Below are 20,825 nucleotides of genomic sequence, written 5' to 3'. Positions count from 1 at the left end.
GTTTGCCTCACAATGACTGAGTGCTCCCCGCTTGCCAACAGCTCTCGGCAGACCGGATGCTCACCCATGCATGTGCTAGCCCAGCCAGACAGTGCTTAACTTCGGTGATGTGACGGGAATAAGTGTTACCACTGCAGCAAGGCCGTTGGCATACTGTTTAAGCGGTTCTAAGTGAATGTAGCACATGCATCTGTTGTAGTGAAACTAGCTTGCTCTTATTGAAGGCGTTGCTGCAGCTTACATGCAACATAGCACGACTCTGGTATGGGCATATAAGGAACGAGGTGTAGGCAACGTGGACTAAGGCGATGTTATTACCAAATGCGTTCAAACAGGATCAATGTACTGTTATTCTTTTCTTGGCTGCTGAAGGACAAACACTGTAGAGATCATTCTGAGAATGAAGAATGTGTCTGTGGCAGCATTTCTGTCGAAAACAACCGTTGCGGAATGGTGCGCCAAGTTCCCAGCTGATCACGATTCGACTCGGAACGCCGGTGAATGTGGGAGACCATCATCGACTGGGAGAGTCAAGTGGGAGACAATCGAGCAACCATCGTACTCGTATAATCATGATGTCCTATTCGATTGTCACGCCTTCGCTCACATCACAGAGGCTTTGAAGTGTTGAAGATTCCTGCCGGACGAGGATGAGATGCAGGCAGTTACGGATTTCTTCACGCAGTAGGACACGATGTTTTACAAAACTGGTATCTACAACGTTTTAAGTTAGTGGGATGATTGCCTCAATGCTGATGGCAATTTTGCCTTGTTGGTATACTGATTCTGTACTGTACAGCTTTCGAACGCAAACTTTGTTGCCGCCTCTCGTAAGCCTTTTTATGACTTCTGTGTTGTTATCTGCACATCGCGTAAATGTGTAATTACATGTAAGACAGGGTGTGATGGCCCTAATGTTGACAGTAAATAAGTTTCTGTAAGTTTTTAGCGTCTTTCTATTTCACTTCGCTAGTGCCTAATTATTTCACACAGCGCATCTCTGTCTGCAGTAAAACATATCTTCTTCATTTTCCTCTTACATAATCAACCCTTGGACACCCTACTAGTATGATCTTCTCGTGTAGAGGCGAGCCGGCCGAAGTGGCCGTACGGTTCTAGGCGTTGCAGTCTGGAACCGCGAGACCGCTACGGTCGCAGGTTCGAATCCTGCCTCGGGCATGGATATGTGTGATATCCTTAGGTTAGTTAGGTTTAACTAGTTCTAAGTTCTAGGGGACTAATGACCCCATAGTCCTCAGAGACATTTGAACCATTTTGTAGAGGTGAACGCTTTAACATTTCAACGATCCAAGATCTCGTATTTTAGAAACTTTAGTCATATTCTTTGTTTCCCTGGTGACCTGCTCGTGAGCTTTGCCTATTAGAAGTTTCAAAATTTCTAGCCTCAGTCACGTTTTGTCTCATATCTACTACAAACATTTTGTGTGGCGGGAGTATGCACCATTGTATCGCTATAGCAGAGAGGCCGAACGGTCTTGTAACGGCAGAAGGCGTCTCCCGTGTGAGGAAAGGTGTGAGAGTTACTGTCTCCCTGCTGCGGCGGCTGTTCTGTGCTGTGTGAGTTGCCTATGCTCTGAAGTGATGGAGAGAGAAAGGAGTGATAATTTTTCGTACTGAAATCGAGTTACGGCTGGGAAGTTGGACTTTACGGAGGGCGCAATCGACTGTGGCCGCCAGGCAGTTGTTTATACGAATCGCCTACGTTCCAGAAGCGATTGGAGTACGGACTGCAAGTTCTTCAGAGAGAAAACATTATGACATCTACACGTAACGGTGGGAGTGCTAGCTATGTTTGCCATAGAGAGGAATCTTGGGAGACAATGTCGAACATGAAGTATCTGTTCAGCGTCGAGTGGCGGGTAACTCGCCCCAGAAGGACGCACGTTACGAGTGGGCTCATCCTGTCTTTGTATTTCCTTGGTATGTTTCGTATTTTAAGTTTCAGTGGAATTTTGTGTGTGTGTGTAATAGGAGAGAAGGAGTGGATTTCATTCCTACACGGATATCGGCTTGTTAGGGTGGAACTATGACGTTTAAATGTGATTGTTTCATGAATTTTCTGATTTTGTTCTCGCAGTGACAGGCAGTGAGTGGGTTATGATATTTGCTGAAGGCATTTACTGTGAAAGCTGTCTAGTGGCTTATTTTAAACTACTCCTAATGTACTTGTGTCTCAAGGAAACTGTACACTTCGTTGATGCGTATAGGGGTGTGTCCATAGAGCTGACTACTTGTTGGTGGCTGACGGAGAGTAATATATGCCAACCTGTTCAGCTGCCAAAGCATTTTTCAGTAAAAGGCAGCGACGGCTGCCTTGCTATTGATCCGGTTTAATTATTTGTGTAAACCATTATCAAAATCTTGATTTTTAAATTTAGTTTGGAGAGTTGCTTTTAATTGAGAGGTTTAATTTAAAGTTCGTTGGTTAGTTTAACTATTGTGGTTGCAAATTGTAAAACACTGACTTAATTACACTACTGGCCATTAAAATTGCTACACCACGAAGATGACGTGCTACAGACGCGAAATTCAACCGATCAACCGATAGGAAGAAGATGCTGTGATACGCAAACGATTAGCTTTTCAGAGCATTCGCACAAGGTTGGCGCTGGTGGCGACATCTACAACGTGCTGACATGAGAAATGTTTCCAACAGATTTCTCATACATAAACAGCAGTTGTCCGGCGTTGCCTGGTGAGACGTTGTTGTGATGCCTCGGAGAAATTCGTGCCATCTCGTTTCCGACTTTGATAAACGTCGAATTGTAGCCTATCGCGATTGCGGTTTATCGTAACGCTACATTGCTGCTGACGTTGGTCGAGATCCTATGACTGTTGACAGACATGGAATCGGTGGCTTCACAAGGGTAATACTTAACGCCGTGCTGGATCCCAACGGCCTCGTATCACTAGCAGTCGAGATGGTTCAAATGGCTCTGAGCACTATGGGACTTAACATCTATGGGCATCAGTCCCCTAGAACTTAGAACTACTTAAACCTAACTAACCTAAGGACAGCACACAACACCCAGTCATCACGAGGCAGAGAAAATCCCTGACCCCGCCGGGAATCGAACCCGGGAACCCGGGAGCAGTCAAGATGACAGGTATCTTATCCGCATGGCTGTAATGGATCGTGCAGCAACGTCTTGATCCCTGAGTCAACAGATGGGGCGCTTGCGAGACAACAACCATGTGCACGAACAGTTAGACGACGTTTGCAGCAGCATGGACTATCAGCTCGGAGACCATGGCTGCGGTTACCCTTGACGCTGAATCACAGACAGGAGCGCCTGCGATGGTGTACTCAACGTCGAATCTGGCTGCGTGAATCGAAAAACGTCATTTTTTTCGGAGGAATCTAGGTTCTGTTTGCAGAGTCATGATGGTCGCATCCGTGTTTGGCGACATCGTGGTGAAAGCACATTGGGAGCGTGTATTCGTCGTCGCGATACTGGCGTATTACCCTCTGTCATGGTATGGGGTGCCATTGGTTACACGTCTCGCTCACCTCTTGTTCGCATTGACGGCACTTTGAACAGTGGACGCTGGATTTCAGATGTGTTACGACCCGTGGCTCTACCCTTCATTTGATCCATGCGAAACCCTACATTTCAGCAGGATAATGCACGACCGCATGTTCCACGCTCTGTACGGGCCTTTCTGGATACAGAAAATGTTCAACTGCTGCCCTGGCCAGCACATTCTCCAGATCTCTCACCAACTGAAAACTTGTGGTCAATGGTGGCCGAGCTACTGGCTCGTTACAATTTGCCAGTCGCTACTCTTGATGAACTGTGGTATCGTGTTGAAGCTGCATGCGCATCGGCAGCTGTACCTGTACACGCCATCCAAGCTCTGTTTGACTCAACGCCCAGGAGTATCAACGCCGCTATTACAGCCAGAGGTGGTTGTTCTGGGTACTGATTTCTCAAGATCTATGCACCCAAATTGCCTGAAAATGGAATCACGTGTCAGGTCCAGTATAATGTATTTGTCCATTGAATACTTGTTTGTCATCTTCATTTCTTCTTAGTGTAGCAGTTTTAATTGCCAGTAGTGTATTTTGTTAAAAAGGACATCTGATTAACGGATCAGAATTTGTCAGAATTTGGTTGGTGCTTTAAAGCTTTATTTTAGTTGACTGATGGTAGTAAAAGATATTGTTATTGTATCAAATAGTATTTCTCAAAGTGTTCTAGTATTCTAAGGAAAGAGAAGAAATTTTAATGGTTTTTTTTCTTTAAAAAATATTGTTGGAACCAGGTTGTGTGTCTCTTTTACCTAATCAGATTGTGCCAATAGTATTTTGTCCTGCAACACCCCCGCATTAAACAATTTCTCCCATATTAAACAATTTCTCATTACGGGTTTAGATTTTCTGTGGGACTGTGCCATATGTCGATAACAAGGAGATGCATTCGGCCAGCAGAATTAGTCAATGCTGTTAGTGCAAATTGCCGTCCAAAATATTTCATAACCTCGTGTTTTCGAACCTTTAGTTCGGGATTTCAAATTACTTCGTCATTACTTCAGTTTCAAATAACACGGTCTGGGGATGCCTTTGTTAAACAGGCAATGGCGCAACTGTTAATGTCTTCGCAACAAGGTTACAGGTCTTCAGCCACTCCCATGCACTTACGCCACTGCGAAAGTAAGTTGCCTCTTTGTATCTGATCCTCCCATTTGAGCCAAATTCTATTCGAATCACTAATTCTGAAGTCCAATACGCTAATACTAAATGTATCACGGGGTAGACTGGTAAAAACCATTGCAATCTTTTCATGCCATCCCTTATTAGTAAAACAACAGCTACAAATTGTCGAAATACGCGGCGGAAACAGATATGATCCCAGTAATGCCTACCTAGCTCACCGTCAGAACTTCTGTACAGTAAATTTTCTGTGGACTCAGTTCAAGGCCGAAAAAACGGATATTAAAGCACCACACCACGTAGTGCATTAGTAACACTACCATTCTCCCTGTAAGAGTTCACAGATGACATGAACAAAAGTAGAATCATAAATGAGCATTACCGCGCTAGAGAGATTAATTAACTGAAGGCGGCCCGCATCTCGTGGTCGTGCGGTAGCGTTCTCGCTTCCCACGCCCGGGTTCCCGGGTTCGATTCCCGGCGGGGTCAGGAATTTTCTGTGCCTCGTGATGGCTGGGTGTTGTGTGATATCCTTAGGTTAGTTAGGTTTAAGTAGTTCTAAGTTCTAGGGGACTGATGACCTAAGATGTTAAGTCCGATAGTGCTCAGAGCCACTTCAACTGAAGGCGTGGAGTTATAACTGCTTTACAGCAACATTATCAGATTGAAAGTGATTTTAAAATATGGGGAGCGACAGTATGCGACAGGACGGCACGCTACATCATTTTCGGTGTCTCTGCACTGCCGTAGTCTAATGGCAGACGATGTTCCATTTTTCTGCGTTTCATCATTTCATCTAAGTTCCGCATGTGCACTTCGATATCGAATAAGGGAGAAACGCACAAGAACACACTAATTTATGCTATGTGAAATACGAGAATATTTACTGCAAGTGTTAACATGTATAATTTCAAGGAAAGTTTTAGCTATTCATCAAAAAATATTTATGACTCTTTTGAATCCTCTGTTCATAACTGTTACATGGTATGGTTTTTTCAGATACATGTACTTCTGTGACGACTAGGTGTAAGTTACAAAAATTGAAAATAGTACTGACACAACAAATCGTGGCCAGACAGGTAGACCTTCGTACCTCACCCAAATGGCATACATCTTAGTTCACTAGTTCGCTCACAGAGAGCGCTGAATATTTTTATCCTGAACAAATATCCTGAGCACCTTGGCAAACAAGTGGTTGTGTCCCATTGTTCAAGGCAGCCAGCTCTGCTAACGCCACCTAATAAGGAATACATTTATGGTTTGCGAAATGGAACTTCAGGTTTTTTGACAGTTAAAGAAGTGTATCACAATGAGAAAAAGAGTTTTGCTGGAAATAAAAGTTGTTGGCTGAAAAAGCGCCGTATAAAGTACAATAATTCATATGTAGCACGTATTTTTCATAAATAAACTCTGAATGATAAGGTTGAATTCCAGGAGCTAGGAAAGGTCGTGATTTGGAAGCATGACTGGAAGTTCGTTAATGACGCTCTTAGCTCGGTGTCATTTTGCAAATTTCACTAGCGTATTTAAACCTCCATACAAGTTACTCATTTCAGTCACGATTCCGTAAAAAGTCGTATAGCTGACGTACAGTATAACGGTCAAACCTTCCCAACAAACACTGCGCTGGTTAAGATGATTGCCTTAATGAATCGGGGCGTGGTGTTTCCTTCTACCTGTGGGCTGTGAAGCTCTCGTTGATGATGCCTCCCAGAAGTTGTAGCGCATTTGATTCTTCAGAAAATTCTAATTAGTTGATCTGGTAGTTCCAGGATGACATTAAGATTCGTTTATTCGTAAACATCATAAAATTATAACACTTTACCTTAGTAATACGATGCCTGTCACAAAGCTAATAAGTTCCGAGAGCATGGGCAAGCTGAATAATATAAAACGAATAGCATATAAATAGACTCTATCGCTGACTCTCACATCTGATCAGGCCCCCATCTGCTACTGGAGAGATTCACCTGCACCCAAAATCGTTAATGTTTAGTACAGTACAATTTGTGCTTCTCGCCAGAACACCAGTGGTTCGCCTACATTTTTACCGTCGAGTAAGATCCGTTCTGAAGGCTCGCATTACCCTCTGCTCTGCTCTATCGTGACTCATCATCACGTCATATGGTCCGACTGCTACCTCTGCCTCAATGGGAACCGGCTTCCTGTTCACTGCCGGATTATTCTGCAGCTCTGCCTAAAACAGCAAATTGACTTCGGGTATCTGCTGAGGTTTAATAAACGTAATATTTTGATAAATTAATATCCCTCAAAACTAGGGGCATCTCACAAGTTTCAAACAGCTTAGCCCGATGGAAGATTAATCACAGAAACAAAAAAGGAACTATGTCACAGTTATAGAACTCTATATCACCTGGCGAACGTCATTTCTTTTTGGATTTATTTTGTGGTCGTAGCAATGTTTGAAAAACTGACGAACAATTTGATGAAACAATGACAACATCAAAATAATGTCAATGTCTGACTTTTTATATTTATTTGTAGCTCATTGTTGTCAACTTTTATTTAAGCTCATTCCCCTCCCACAGTAATTTTTTTAAAATCATGATTTTAATAGTTGTAATTTATAGGTAGTTAAAAGGTTCTAACAATAGACTTATTTAACGTGATAGAAACTTTATATTTGTCAGTGGTTGCCATGACTTAATTTGTTCAAGAAAGATATGATTATGAATTTACAGTGAGCTGCAAACTTTAAATATGCTCTTCTGAGAAAGGTGAACTTGGGAACTTACTCCACTTGGTAGCCAACCGCACAAATGGCATTGACTTCCGAGGGAAGTTACATCACCGTATTTTTAAAAAACAGTTTGCTCTATTCTAGCTTTTCGAGATTACGTACTTCCATTATTAATGAGGAGCAACGTTCACCTTACGATGATGCATCTCCTACACAGAAACTATCTTGCAGGTAGTGATTAAGTGTCATTATCTGTTGGGATAGAGAACCTGGAAACTTGTATGAGAGTCTACGTAGAGAAGTAGGAAAACTATGTCAAAAAGGAAATGGTAAGAATGGTAAAGAATGCCTATAAGGCGACAAAGAGACCTTTATCAACACCTAATTGAGTTTGAACGAGATGGTGCAATAGGGCTCCGATATTCCTTCTGCAATATTCCAGGAAGACTGTACATGATTGCTGGCCGCAGTGGTCCCGAGAATGTACAGTCGCAAGAAGAATAGGCTCTGGACGGCTACGTCTCGCTACCGAGACGGAAGGACGGTCTGTTGGGTTTTTTGATAAAATCAGGTTCTGCCTTGGTGACAATGATGGCTATGTGTTTGGTAGAAGGAGCCCAGTTGAGGACCAGCAAGCAGCCTGTCTGCTTCGTGGACCTACACCTGGAGTTGTGTGTGACGTCAGCAGCACTATCGTGGTTAACGACGCACACTGACTGCAAAATTGTGCGTTGGTGATTCGACCGGTTCTGCTATCATTCGCGAACAGCATTTGAAACGTCCCTTTTGGAAAATTATGAATGACTGTGCTGGTAAACGTCTACGTTATTTGATTTTCAAGCAGCTGAGCAAAACTGAACGTACTCAGACATTTCTGTCTTTACTTATTCTGATCACCACTGAACTGACACACAATACCATTAGCGCAACGCAATCTGACTTTCAATAATCCCTACAGAAGAATGCCCCTGACTAACAATAACCTATACCTTTCATGATTCAGTTACCTCACGAAAATCCTCGTTACTCGAACTACTGCAATACAGCGAGCGAGAATACTGCCAGCTAAATAACAGATTATAATAACTGAAGGCGCTAACTACTGATACTGCGCTACGCTACTCGCTGTTCAAATCCAACTGACAAACACTACACAAGCGAATATTCCAACAATGCCAACCAGCCACAGACCGCACACATCACAGTTAGTGATTTTCATACATAAAAATCTAAACAGCCTACTTACCCATCCAACAGGGTGTTTTCCAACGCATCCTTTTGCAACCCAACATGCTCTGTGGAGTGTCGAGATGTTCCCTTGACCTACTCAACCACGAGATGTGACTCCAATCTTGTACATCATCGGACGACAAATCCAGCCTCATCTAGGAACAACATTAACCGTTTCTGTATTGACAGACCAAGTGCTACAGATATGGAATTCCATCCCACATACTGACATCCGATTTCTCTAAGACAAAATGCATGCAAGTTTGCGGGGTTGTATTCAACATTCTGGTGGTTACACAGGTTATTAATGTATCAGCATTTCACATTCACAATGGCTTACGTCACGCTTACATTAACTGGTGTTCTTGCTATGTTCATCACATAAATATGCTACGTATGTTAAATGCTTTTTTGGTTTCTCGATTTTTTTCCCTCAGTATACATACAAAGATGCACAGCCCAGTAACACTGATGTTACCACTGCCTATGTTTGACATCAAAGTGCAAAACCACTCACAGTTTGTAAGTGGTGGCATTAGCAGTGAAGGGTAAATAAAGCGTTTGGGGGTGAAACAGAAAACTGTGGTGTCGTTGACCTCATGCGGAAACGGAGCGATTTATCTGATGCCCAAAAGAGGATGATCATTGGTTTTCACGCCAAGGGTGGAAGCATCTAGTGCAACGGCTAAGTTTGTAAACGGTTCGCGTGCCACTCATTCTGGCATACAAGACCACAGTGCATTGCAAAACAGCGCTATCGAAAGCCGTCGCAGACGCAGCTATGGTGCACCACGCGCCATAGATGACGGAGGTGAACCACGGGTGCGAATATTTCTGTCGGCGAATAGATTTGCAACTGTTGAGCAACTGACCCCTCAGATGAACCAAGGGGGTGCCAAAAGTGAACAGTACCTCGTTTAGGCCACCGGAGTCGCCGCCTGATTCATGCACCCGTTCTGACTATTGTTCATCGGCGATGAAGCCTGGAAATTGCAAGCCAATAACGCAACTAGACATGTGCTCTTTCCAAATGAATCACGTTTTATGCTCCATCGGGCAGATGGCCGTTGGTCCAGACCGAAGAAAGTAGCGTTATGCCCTGATTAACGTTTAGTGGCAGACCGTCGGTGACCTCCTCATTATAAAGGGCACAATGAATCAACACAAGTATGTATATATCCTTGGGCAGCAGGCAGCGTGTCCAGAACTGCATTCAATTTCTTTTTTTCGTCAGCGCAATAATATCTATCAGTAGGACAACGCAACGTGTCACACAGATCGCTGCTGATGTGCGTTGTTCGAGGAGCACCGGTATGGATTTTCCGTACCCCTGACCACAGAACTCCCCGAAATTGAAGCCATTCGAGAATCTATGGCACCATCTCGATCGGACCTCAAGCACCTTTCGTTCAAATAGCTCAAAGCACTATGGGACTTCACATCTGAGGTCATCAGTCCCCTAGAACTTAGAAGTACTTAAACCTAGTTAACCTAAGGACATCACACACATCAATGCCCGAGGCAGGATTCGAACCTGCGACAGTAGCAGCAGCGCGGTTGCGGACTGAAGTGCTAAGAACCGCTCGGTCACAGCGACCGGCTAGAACCTTGGGTCCTCAACCGAGAAATGTGACGGTACTGCAGCCGACATGGCCTAAGATCATTTTCCATACCTTCATGTAAACCAATCACAATTCACAGCTATTCGCACTGCAAAAGATGGTTGTTAAGGATTTTGACATGGGGTCATATTTCTGTGACTGAATGATATGTACTGCTAATGATCAATGAAAGCTACTTCACCTGTACTCTTACACATTTCTTGTCTTACGACCGGCTTCGTTCGTAAAACACCTTCACCTCGCCAAGTTGAGCTACAGTCTGAGATCATGATGTACACTGAATCGCCAAAGAAACTGGTGTACACATATGTATTCAAATACAGATACGTAAGACAAGTGTGTGGTGCACTCGTTAGATCGGTTACTGCTGCCGCAATGGCAGGTTATCAAGAAATAAGTGAGTTTGAACGTCGTCTTAAAATCAGCGCTTGAGCCACGGGTCACAGCATCTCCGAGTTAGCCATGAAGTGGGGATTTTCCCCTACAACAATTTCAAGAGTGTACCGTGAACGTCAGGAATCGGGTACAACATCAAATCTCCGACGCCGGCCGGGGTGGTCGAGCGGTTCTAGGCGCTTCAGTCTGGAACCGCGTGACCGCTACGGTCTCAGGTTCGAATCCTGCCCTGGGCATGGATATGTGTGTTGTCCTTAGGTTAGATAGGTTTATGTAGTTCTAAGTTCTAGGGGACTGATGACCTCAGCTATTAAGTCCCATAGTGCTTAGAGCCCTTTGCCAAATCTCCGACGTCACTGCGGCCGGAGAAAGATCCTGCAAGAAAGGGACCAATGACGACTGAAGAGAATCGTTCAATGTGACAGAAGTGCAACCCTTCCGCCAACTTCTGCGGATTTCAATGCTGGGCCGTTGACAAGGTTCAGCGTGCGAACCTTCGACGAAACATCATCGATATGGGCTTTCGGAGCTGAAGTCCCACTTGTATGCCCTTTACGTCAGCACAGTCATTGGGCTGTTAATGACTGGAAACATGTAGCCTGGTCGGACGAATCTCGTTTCAAATTGTATCTAGCGGATGGGTGTGTACGGGCATGGAGACAATCTCATGAATGTATGGACACTGCATGTCAGCAGGTGTTTTTCAAGCTGGTGGAGGCTCTGTAGTGGTGTGAGGCGTGTGCAGTTGGAGTGATATGGAACTCCTGATACGTCTAGATAGGTACGTACACCTGCATCCATTCGTGTCCATTGTGAATATCGACTGACGTGGGCAACTCCTGGAGGACAAAGCGTCACCGCACACGTCCAGAATTGCTAGAGAGTCTATCCAGGAACACTCTTCTGAGTTTAAGCGCTTCTGCTGGAGATCAAATCTCCAGACATGAACAGTATTGGGCATATCAAAACTAGACATGATTGTCTCAATGGGAATTGTGCGATCGTTCATTAAATAAAATATGACGTTTCAGTCTTCGATCGCTATTCTTTATTTTCAATTACTGGTTTCGGGCTAGCTGCCCATCTTCAGATCATATATTGTAGTTACAGAGTAACTTGTCCGTACAGAACAGTCGGTTCGCTGTCATAAGTAAAGTAAATTTCCGAAAAAAACTTTACTTATGACAGCGGACCGAGTGGTCTTACGGACGAGTTACTCTGTAACTACAATATATGATCTGAAGATGGGCAGCTAGCCCGAAACCGGTAAGTGAAAATAAAGAATAGCGATCGAAGACTGAAACGCCATATTTGATTATTGAGCATGTCTAGGATGCCATGCAAAGTGTTGTTCAGAAGAGCAGAAGAGATCTCCACCCCCCCCCCCCCCCCTTGTACTCCTACGAGTTTATGGGCAGCTCTGCATGATTCATGGTGTCAGTTCCCTCCAGCACTACTTCAGACATTAGTCGAGTCCATGCCACGTCGTGTTGTGGCACTTCTGCGTGCTCGCGGGGTCCTTCACGATATTAGGCAGTTACTTAACTCCACATTGTAGTTGGTACGTAAAATCGAATACCAAATCCAGAATCATTGATCTCAAAATCCATGCGAACTGCCAGGAGGAAGTACCGCGAGCGGGCAGGGCATGCTGCGTGCAGTGAACTGTGCTAAATTGACAGGAAATATATAAGTCGGATATCAAAACGTAATGCCAGGGTCGGATTCCGTCTTCACACGATTGTGCGTAGAATTATAATCGACGGAAAATGAAGAGGCTCCCGCTAGGTGTCGGACAGGTGAGAAGGCGCAGCAGGGGTGACGGTAGTCGGCGGCGTCGTAGGGGGTGGGGGCGCGAGGCGGCACGCCATTGGCCAGCGGGGGCGGTGGTGGTGGCGACGCCGAGCCTTGCCGCCAGCGACGCCGACGCCCGGCGTCAGTCGCTGCGCGCCGCTCCACAGCCATGGTCGACCCGCTGAGAATCTTCTGGGTGCTCGCCAACAGCTCGTTCCTAGGTACCGTATCGTAGCGCTTTCCCCTCTCTCGGTGGCGCCCGATGTGGTGCACGCAGTTCTCACTGGTTCCAGAGACCACCTTAAAACACTCCCAGGGATATGCATGCCTATATAATATTTCAGATAATAATAGTTGTACACTGTAACAATAATTTTTATCGTCACTATATTATCGATGTATTTCTTTTCGACAACCCATTTTTTTTTGTTTTTTCCATAAATTTCAAAGTCAACAATTACGTCATATTAGGTTTCTGGAAACTGTCAACGTTATACACAAACGATTTGTCGTAATTTTTATATGAAGGATCGAAAATAGTCGAAGCCAAGATCGCAAAAAAACTCTTATTTCGATTACTAGGTGTAGCTGTACGTGAGCCAAATGCAGGTCGTGAAAATATTCCTGATTAGTGTAACTGCCATAAGGATTCAATACACCATTAAAATCTTCTTTTTCTTAAAAAGAAATATTACATCAGTACAGAAGGTATAGGTAAAATAACCTTACATCATTCACATACTGAACGAAGGTCATAAAACTAAGGCATTATATTTAAAATGTCATTTTATTTATTTATTTAGTTATTTATTTTTTGTTAAGGTTGTAAAGTTGCTTCACATGTATTTTCACATGGATGTTGTCATTTCTGAATAAAGATTTTAACAATCTTATAGAAATTACAGTAATCAAGAATGTTTTTATAATCTCAATATGGCTCGTGTGTAGCTGAATCTAGCAACCAAAAATTTATATTCGTTTGCGACCTTAACTTCGAGGAATTCCAATTCTCAACGTGAGAACTACATTATAAATAAAATAAACGTAGTTGAAGTGGTATGAAAAGCTAGTTGGTTGCATTATCTTTCATTGTTAAGTGTTTAACAATAACTGTGTGCCATTACTTTATAATTTTTACGATGTGTTTTGGAGGTAAAACTCTGTCTATGGTTTACATTCACTTTGCAGATTGTAAATATGTTTCAGATCTTCATCATGCTGTTATATTGGTATGTGTCAGTACCTTGAACAAAGTTTATAGTCTCAATCTTGTTTCACATGCAGATATTTTACATTATGTGTGACGGAGATCGTTGTGGACATCAACTGAAAATAGGAAATATTTTATCCTGTCGCATTGAACGTGTTATACACTCCACTCTACGTTTCAGAGGACTATATCTCCATCATCACGGGAATTTATATCAATTCATAAGGCGAAGATGTATTACATCTATAGTTTTTGGATAATTTTTGGCACTGTTTTTAGCAGTCAAACGCTCCTCTTCCAGTAGTATTTACATCACATGTTGTTCAATGAACTGAACAAATATTATGATGTTACAGCACTCGGAAATGCGAAGTGGGGAGTTTAATATCATAAAAAGACTGTTTACAGCAATTTGTATCTTCATTCGGTAATCTCGATGTGTTGACTAACCTACAGACGATTGTCAACGTTTTATACGATACCGCAAGCGACTCTTGATCAATGATTACAAAAGCTCTTCCTCTTTCATTCAGTGCCAGAAATATTTGATTTGCCATGTGGATAAGTGTATTCATGCTATGCAGAAGGAAGGAAGATTAGGGTTTCACTATCCGTCGCCAACAACATCATCAGAGGTGTTCGTGTTGTGGTGGAAGAATGGCCAATAATATGGCATAAGTCGGGAACGATCATTAGAAGCAAAAACGTGCAGTAAACATGTGTTCTAAAAAGCATAACTTAAGAGATATGAGAATTTGTTCAGTAGAAAAAATGTATTTAACATTAGCAAATATAAAGTGCCGTACTTCTTAAGTTAGGCATTTTAGAGCCTATGTTATTAGACATTTTTGCTTCGAATTATCGTTCCTGTCATATCCCTGAATACTGATCATTTCTACTGCGACACACTGTATGTATAATAATTTTTCAGAATCATCTTCAAACGTACCATCGAAATTTATGTCAAAACTACTTATGCAGTGTGAGGTATGTAGAATTTGGGAGGTCATTGATAAATTTAAAAAGTTGGCCACTTATTCCCAACTATCAGCCAAAGTTCACCATTTGGTTGAAATTCTAGTATCAGCCTTTCCTGTGCATTTTTACACTTTATGTTATTTTAGGATAGCTTGTCACTGAAGCCTTATCTTCAGTGCTAATTAACTCTGAAACTGCACAAGGCACCGAATTTTTTATTATCAGTTGTTTTTCAGTACAATTTACCATGCGAATCGTTACAAGCTTTTCTGGCTGCTTCTGGCCACCCCATACAGCAATTCCCGGAGGAATTCGTAGTATTTAAAACAAGTAGTAATATTTCACCAAAGATAATTTTTCAGGAAAAGTGATGCTAGGGTTGAAATGTCGTGCTACTTTATAGAGAAGTTGAAAAACTTTCTGAGGGAGGTGACGCATTCGTAAGATATGGGAGGTTGGAGGTTCATACACTTGTTCGGCCACCCAGATGTAGGATTTCCATGGTTTATCTAAATCGCTAAAGATGAAAGCAGGAGTGGTATCTCTGAGTGGGCAGATGCGCTAACCACTGCACTACCCTGGCACACCACCTTCACATAACACGGACTACTAACAGCACTGTTGAGGCAGTCAAACTGTGTTCGAAAACCACCTCAGCATGGAACGAAACGGTGGATCATGCTGCCTGAAACCCAAGAATAGGTGCTTTAATCAGCTGAAACTATATGGTTCCAAGGGCCTTTACAAGCCTCAAACATCTATGACGTGTATATATAGAATGAAACGATGAATTCTATTCGAGTATGGAGGGATACCTAATGGGCTGAGGGGTGAATGGAAGTTTGGATTGAGGACGACTCCGTGCTAAGGTAGTCCGTGCAGTTGTGCGAAGCTACTGCGTCAGCATGGTACAGTGGTTAGCGCATCTGACTCGTAAACAGCAGACCTGGGTTCGAAAACTGGCCTTGGTATAAATTTTCACTCGTCGCATCAGTCCGCATATACATGCTGTCACAAAAAGGTAAGGCCAAACTTTCCGGAAACATTCCGCAAACACAAATAAAGAAAAGATGTTATGTGGACATGTGTCTGGAAACGCTTAATTTCCATGTTAGAGCTCATTTTAGTTTAGTCAGTATGTGCTGTACTTCCTCGATTCACCGCCAGTTGGCCCAATTGAAGGAAGGTAATGTTGACTTCGGTGCTTGTGTTGACATGCGACTACTTGCTCTACAGTACTAGCATCAAGCACATCAGTACGTAGCATCAACAAGTTAGTGTTCATCACGAACGTGGTTTTGTAGTCAATGCAATGTTTACAAATGCGGAGTTGCAGATGCCCTTATGATGTATGGATTAGCACGGGGCAATAGCCGTGGTGCGGTACGTTTGTATCGAGACAGATTACCAGAACGACGTTGTCCCTACAGGAAGACGTTCGAAGCAATTGATCGGCGTCTTACGGAGCACGGAACATTTCAGCCTATGACTCGCGACTGGGGAAGACCTAGAAGGACGAGGACACCTGCAATGGACGAGGCAATTCTTCGTGCAGTTGACGATAACCCTAATGTGAAAATTTACAATTTGATCACGTTGGAATGAAGCCTCATCCGTAACGAGAACATTTGCACTGAAATGAAGATTGACACATTGTTGGATGAACCATTCGCAGAAGTGTACCCGTGGAGGCCAATCAGCTGCTGATAGTGCCTGCACCCGCTTTACATGGTACGGAAACAACTGGTTCTCCCGTAGCACTCTCCATACAGTGACGTGGTCAATGTTACCTTGTACAGAAGCAACTTCTCTGAGTGAAAATTTCATTTTAGAAACATCCCCCAGGCTGTGGCTAAGCCATGTCTCCGCAATATCCTTTCTTTCAGGAGTGCTAGTTCTGCAAGGTTCGCAGGAGAGCTTCTGTAAAGTTTGGAAGGTAGGAGACGAGGTACTGGCAGAAGTAAAGCTGTGAGAGGGAGGCGTGAGTCGTGCTTGGGTAGTTCAGTTGGTAGAGTACTACTTACCCGTGAAAGGCAAAGGTTCCGAGTTCAAGTCTCGGTCCGGAACACAGTTTTTATCTTCCAGGAAGTTTCATATCAGCGCACACTCCGCTGTAGAATGAAAATTTCATTCTAGACATGTCCACATAACATATTTTTTTCTTTGTGTGTGAGGATGGTTCCTGAAAGTTTGGCCGTACCTTTTTGTAACACCCTGTGTACATCACATATGTATGAGGCTTAAAAATGTGTCTGGAACCACATAACTTTAATATAAAAGGGAAGGAAGATAGGCTTTTATAGTGGCCGATAGTCAACGAGATAGAGGCGCAAAATTACTCTGTTGGTAACTGTAACATACATTGCTTTAATGTTAAGCAACATGAAAGAAAACATCCCTGCAAACTGAAACTATTTGCTGGACTGGTCCTCGAAATTGGTACCTCGCCTATAGTGTGTATCGCTCTTATCGACTGAACTATCCAGGCACGGCAGTACCTCATCTCGTACCTTCCAAGTTTCACACAAACATTCTCCTGCATACCTTTCAGGATCAGCGCTCCATGCAGAAAGGGTACCTCGGAGAAATGATTTTTGTCGCACTCTGAGGGACTGTTTTCCGAATGACTCTTTCTCTCTTCAAGACAGTGAATGCTGGTTAGAATCTTCTAAACTAAAATAATACAATTTATGAAATAACACTTTTGATAAAAAAATATTTCATCCGTATACAAGTAAAGCACGATAACTAGTTCACGGTTTCTTTCTACAACCATCTTCAGACAGTCCAAACCGTAAAAACTGGTGAATATGCATTAAAACTATAATCATTAACTGTAGCCATGTATTTATATGCATTCGCATTGTGGGTCAAATTGTATCGTGAGCGAGCCAAATCATATACCGTTATCTCGCAAGACGACGGTAATAAAGAAATCGAATGGCCAATTTCTTCGCCCCAAAATTGCATCGAAAGTGCATTGTTTGCAACTGTACAGCAATTACTATAGTGAGAACAGTATATGTAACATTTACAAGAATTTTCAGCTGTTCCAAGGGCTGGCTTATACAGAAGTGACCCAGCCTCCCGTATAAAATAGTCAGCTTCATAAAATTTTCACAAGTAGAAGAATAAAAGTGAAATGCCAGAAATCAACCAGCCTGACACGACACGTCAAAACTAACTGAATTACGAATGCAACCGACCATTGGCTGTCATTAATAAGTTTATCTTGCGAGGTTATCGTTTGCAGCCTGGCTCGCTCACGATGAAGTTTGTTACAACATAATGTCGTGATCTTGTCGGCCCACAACACGAGTACATGTAACTGAAAGACTACAGCTAATGATGATAGTTTGTGCTGCATATTCTGAAGAAGACTCCATATCGTAAGGAAATAAAATTTCTTTTATGCAGCTGGATGCTTATTACTTCGTTCTATAATTACTACAGTTGCTGAGGATGGATGAAATAATAAGTTTAGAATATGTATGGCCTGAAATATAAGGCGTTAAAATATTATTCCACACTTTGAGAAGTGGCAGTATGGACCAAAATAAGAATAAAATGCAAACGTTGAGAGCTATGAGAAGTTGTTCATCTTTGCTACCGTGAAAACAACTCGTTTACTGCAAGCTCTTTGCTATTAAATTTGTGGTAAGCTTCTATGGGACCAAACTGCTGAGGTCATCGGTCCCTAGACTTACACACTACTTAATCTAACTTAAACTAAACTACCCTAAGGACAATATACACACCCATGCCTGCAAGAGGACTCGAACCTCCGACGGTGGGAGTCGAGAAAACCGTGACGAGGTGCCCACGACCACTAGGTTTCAACGCGCGGCTTTGCTATTACCGACAACTTACACAATGAAGTAAGCGAACGAGCACAAATTACTTCGTTATTACCCAAGGATAAACGATGCGATAATAATCTGTTAGTGAGACTAATTAATGCATGTCTGTAGGAAAATTGCATTGATACTAAAATCAAATATGCTGTTCAGCCCTGGTGGCTGCGCTCCCGCTTTCAAGTGTCTGACATCAGAAGTACAGTACCTTATGAATACGTTACAGAAGTTTTATTGTCCATGGTACAAACAAATCATTTTAGGCGAGATATCTGCATGTAAGTCAATTGAGGCTTAGGATCCACATCACTAAAATTGACTGAGGATCAAACATGGTAATCCAGCAGATAAATTTTTATCCGAATTACCTTGTGAAGCTCATTCGAAATAAAGCTGAACAGAATGCTTGTAGGGATATCTACCAGATGATATATCGAAGATTCTTGCTCAAAACCTTCCACATTGTTTCGCTAGACAAAGGAATAACTGCTTTATATGTTGCGAAGCAAATCAGTGACGAGTATCCAAGATTTAGAGTGAAGTGCTTTATGTAGCACGGGTCACGTGATCGGCGTAAGCGAAAATGCTATCTAGAACTCCTATTGGCAGATTCGGCTTCAAATGCCCTAGCATTTCAGAAGCGATAACTGCCTACACGCACTAGCAAAGATGGGGTCACTTAACACATCGATAAACAGCCTGATCGAACGAGTGACTAACACAATAAGTATTGCAGATTCAGGAGGATTGAAAAGATGCCTATTGTCAGGTGGCCACCTTTCGAACCGAACCATCCAAATGAGCCTTCTTCAAGCAGTGCTTTCTTCTATAAACTCTAAGCTCCTTATGAGCTTTGCTAGACTAAAATGGTGGCATCTTTGTAAGTGCATAAAGCGTACCCCTCCTATGACGTTTGTGAAATTATGAAAGAACATCGAAACATGCTCAGATGACTAAACTGGTAAGAATAGTGGATACTAAAATCAAATCTTCGGGTCAATATTTTGCTTCAGAACAAACGTCTGAAGTGGAAGTAACGATATGGGAAAAAAACTACGATTTAGAAGTAGAGTGTGTAACAACTTATTTTCACGGCTGATGAAATGCCCTCAACTTGTCTGATTTTACACACGTACCGTGCTTATAGTATCAGTACTCTTGGGCATCAGTTTTACCAAATTAGTTATCAGTATAGTGGGTGGATCTTCCGACAATTGTTGCGGCAGGTATGAAATCGCTATGAAGGAAATTATGCACTCCTCGTTGCCATCGAAGACTAGCATCGTGTCATGTCTATTCGGAAACTTCCAGCGGTTTCCAAGTGTGTTCATACGTACATGTACATGCACTATCCATCGATACATTTCGGTCTATATCTTACTGCTCCTGTTACATTCCCTCTTTTGTGTCTTTGTATTGGCACACAGTCCTTCATTTTAAACAAACGTGTATGTCTGTTATATTCATTACTTCAGTCAGCTCGGAATCTCTGTTTTTATTACAACCGTTTGCAAAAACCAACAAACCTTTTCAGCGTATTTATTGGTTTACTTTATGCCATGTCAGTCTTTACATTACCTACCTTCCTCATAGCTAAAGTAAATAACAATTCTTTCTTGGAAAACTGCTTTCTTTAAATAATAAATATATCGTTTCCTTTAAAGGAAAATACGTTTGAAAAAGGTATACATTGTCATGAATCAGCTATAATAATAAAATCGAGAAAATGTTTTCTATGAAAGCATGTAGGACTTTTCGTAATACATTGCCATCAACTGAGCGGAGAGCAAATAAAAAGTACTTGTTGCCTAGCATTGAGGTGTGCTTGTGTGAGTGTTTCGAAATAACCAAAAAGCTGGTATTACGTGACGTCTGAGACTTTGATAATCTCAGCTTGACGTTTAAGATGGTAAGTACAATTTATTGTAAAGATATCAATGAGAGCGAGTTTTAACGATTCCTTCCCATTATATTTGTCTCGTGACCTATCATAGAACTTCAAAGTGTAAGGAATATCAACAATATAAGGGCCGCAAGGCTAATCCTCTGTACAACAGAGGCTGATCCTATAATCCAAACACTAAAACCGACCAATGCAGTAGATTACTGCATCACCATCGTCGTCAGTTGGGATATCATGATTATCATCATTATTAGATCTTTGGTATTCACTACCTAGTAAACGCAGTCTCTAAATTACACTTGCTTCAAAATGGTTCTGAGTACTATGGGACTTAACATCTATGGTCATCAGTCCACTAGAACTTAGAACTACTTAAACCTAACTAACCTAAGGACATCACACACATCCATTCCCGAGGCAGGATTCGAACCTGCGACTGTGGCGGTCACGCTGTTTTAGAGT

This window comes from Schistocerca gregaria, chromosome 6, assembly GCF_023897955.1.
Source record: "Schistocerca gregaria isolate iqSchGreg1 chromosome 6, iqSchGreg1.2, whole genome shotgun sequence".
Classification (NCBI taxonomy): Eukaryota; Metazoa; Arthropoda; class Insecta; order Orthoptera; family Acrididae; genus Schistocerca; species Schistocerca gregaria.
This window is presented reverse-complemented; position numbering follows the sequence as displayed.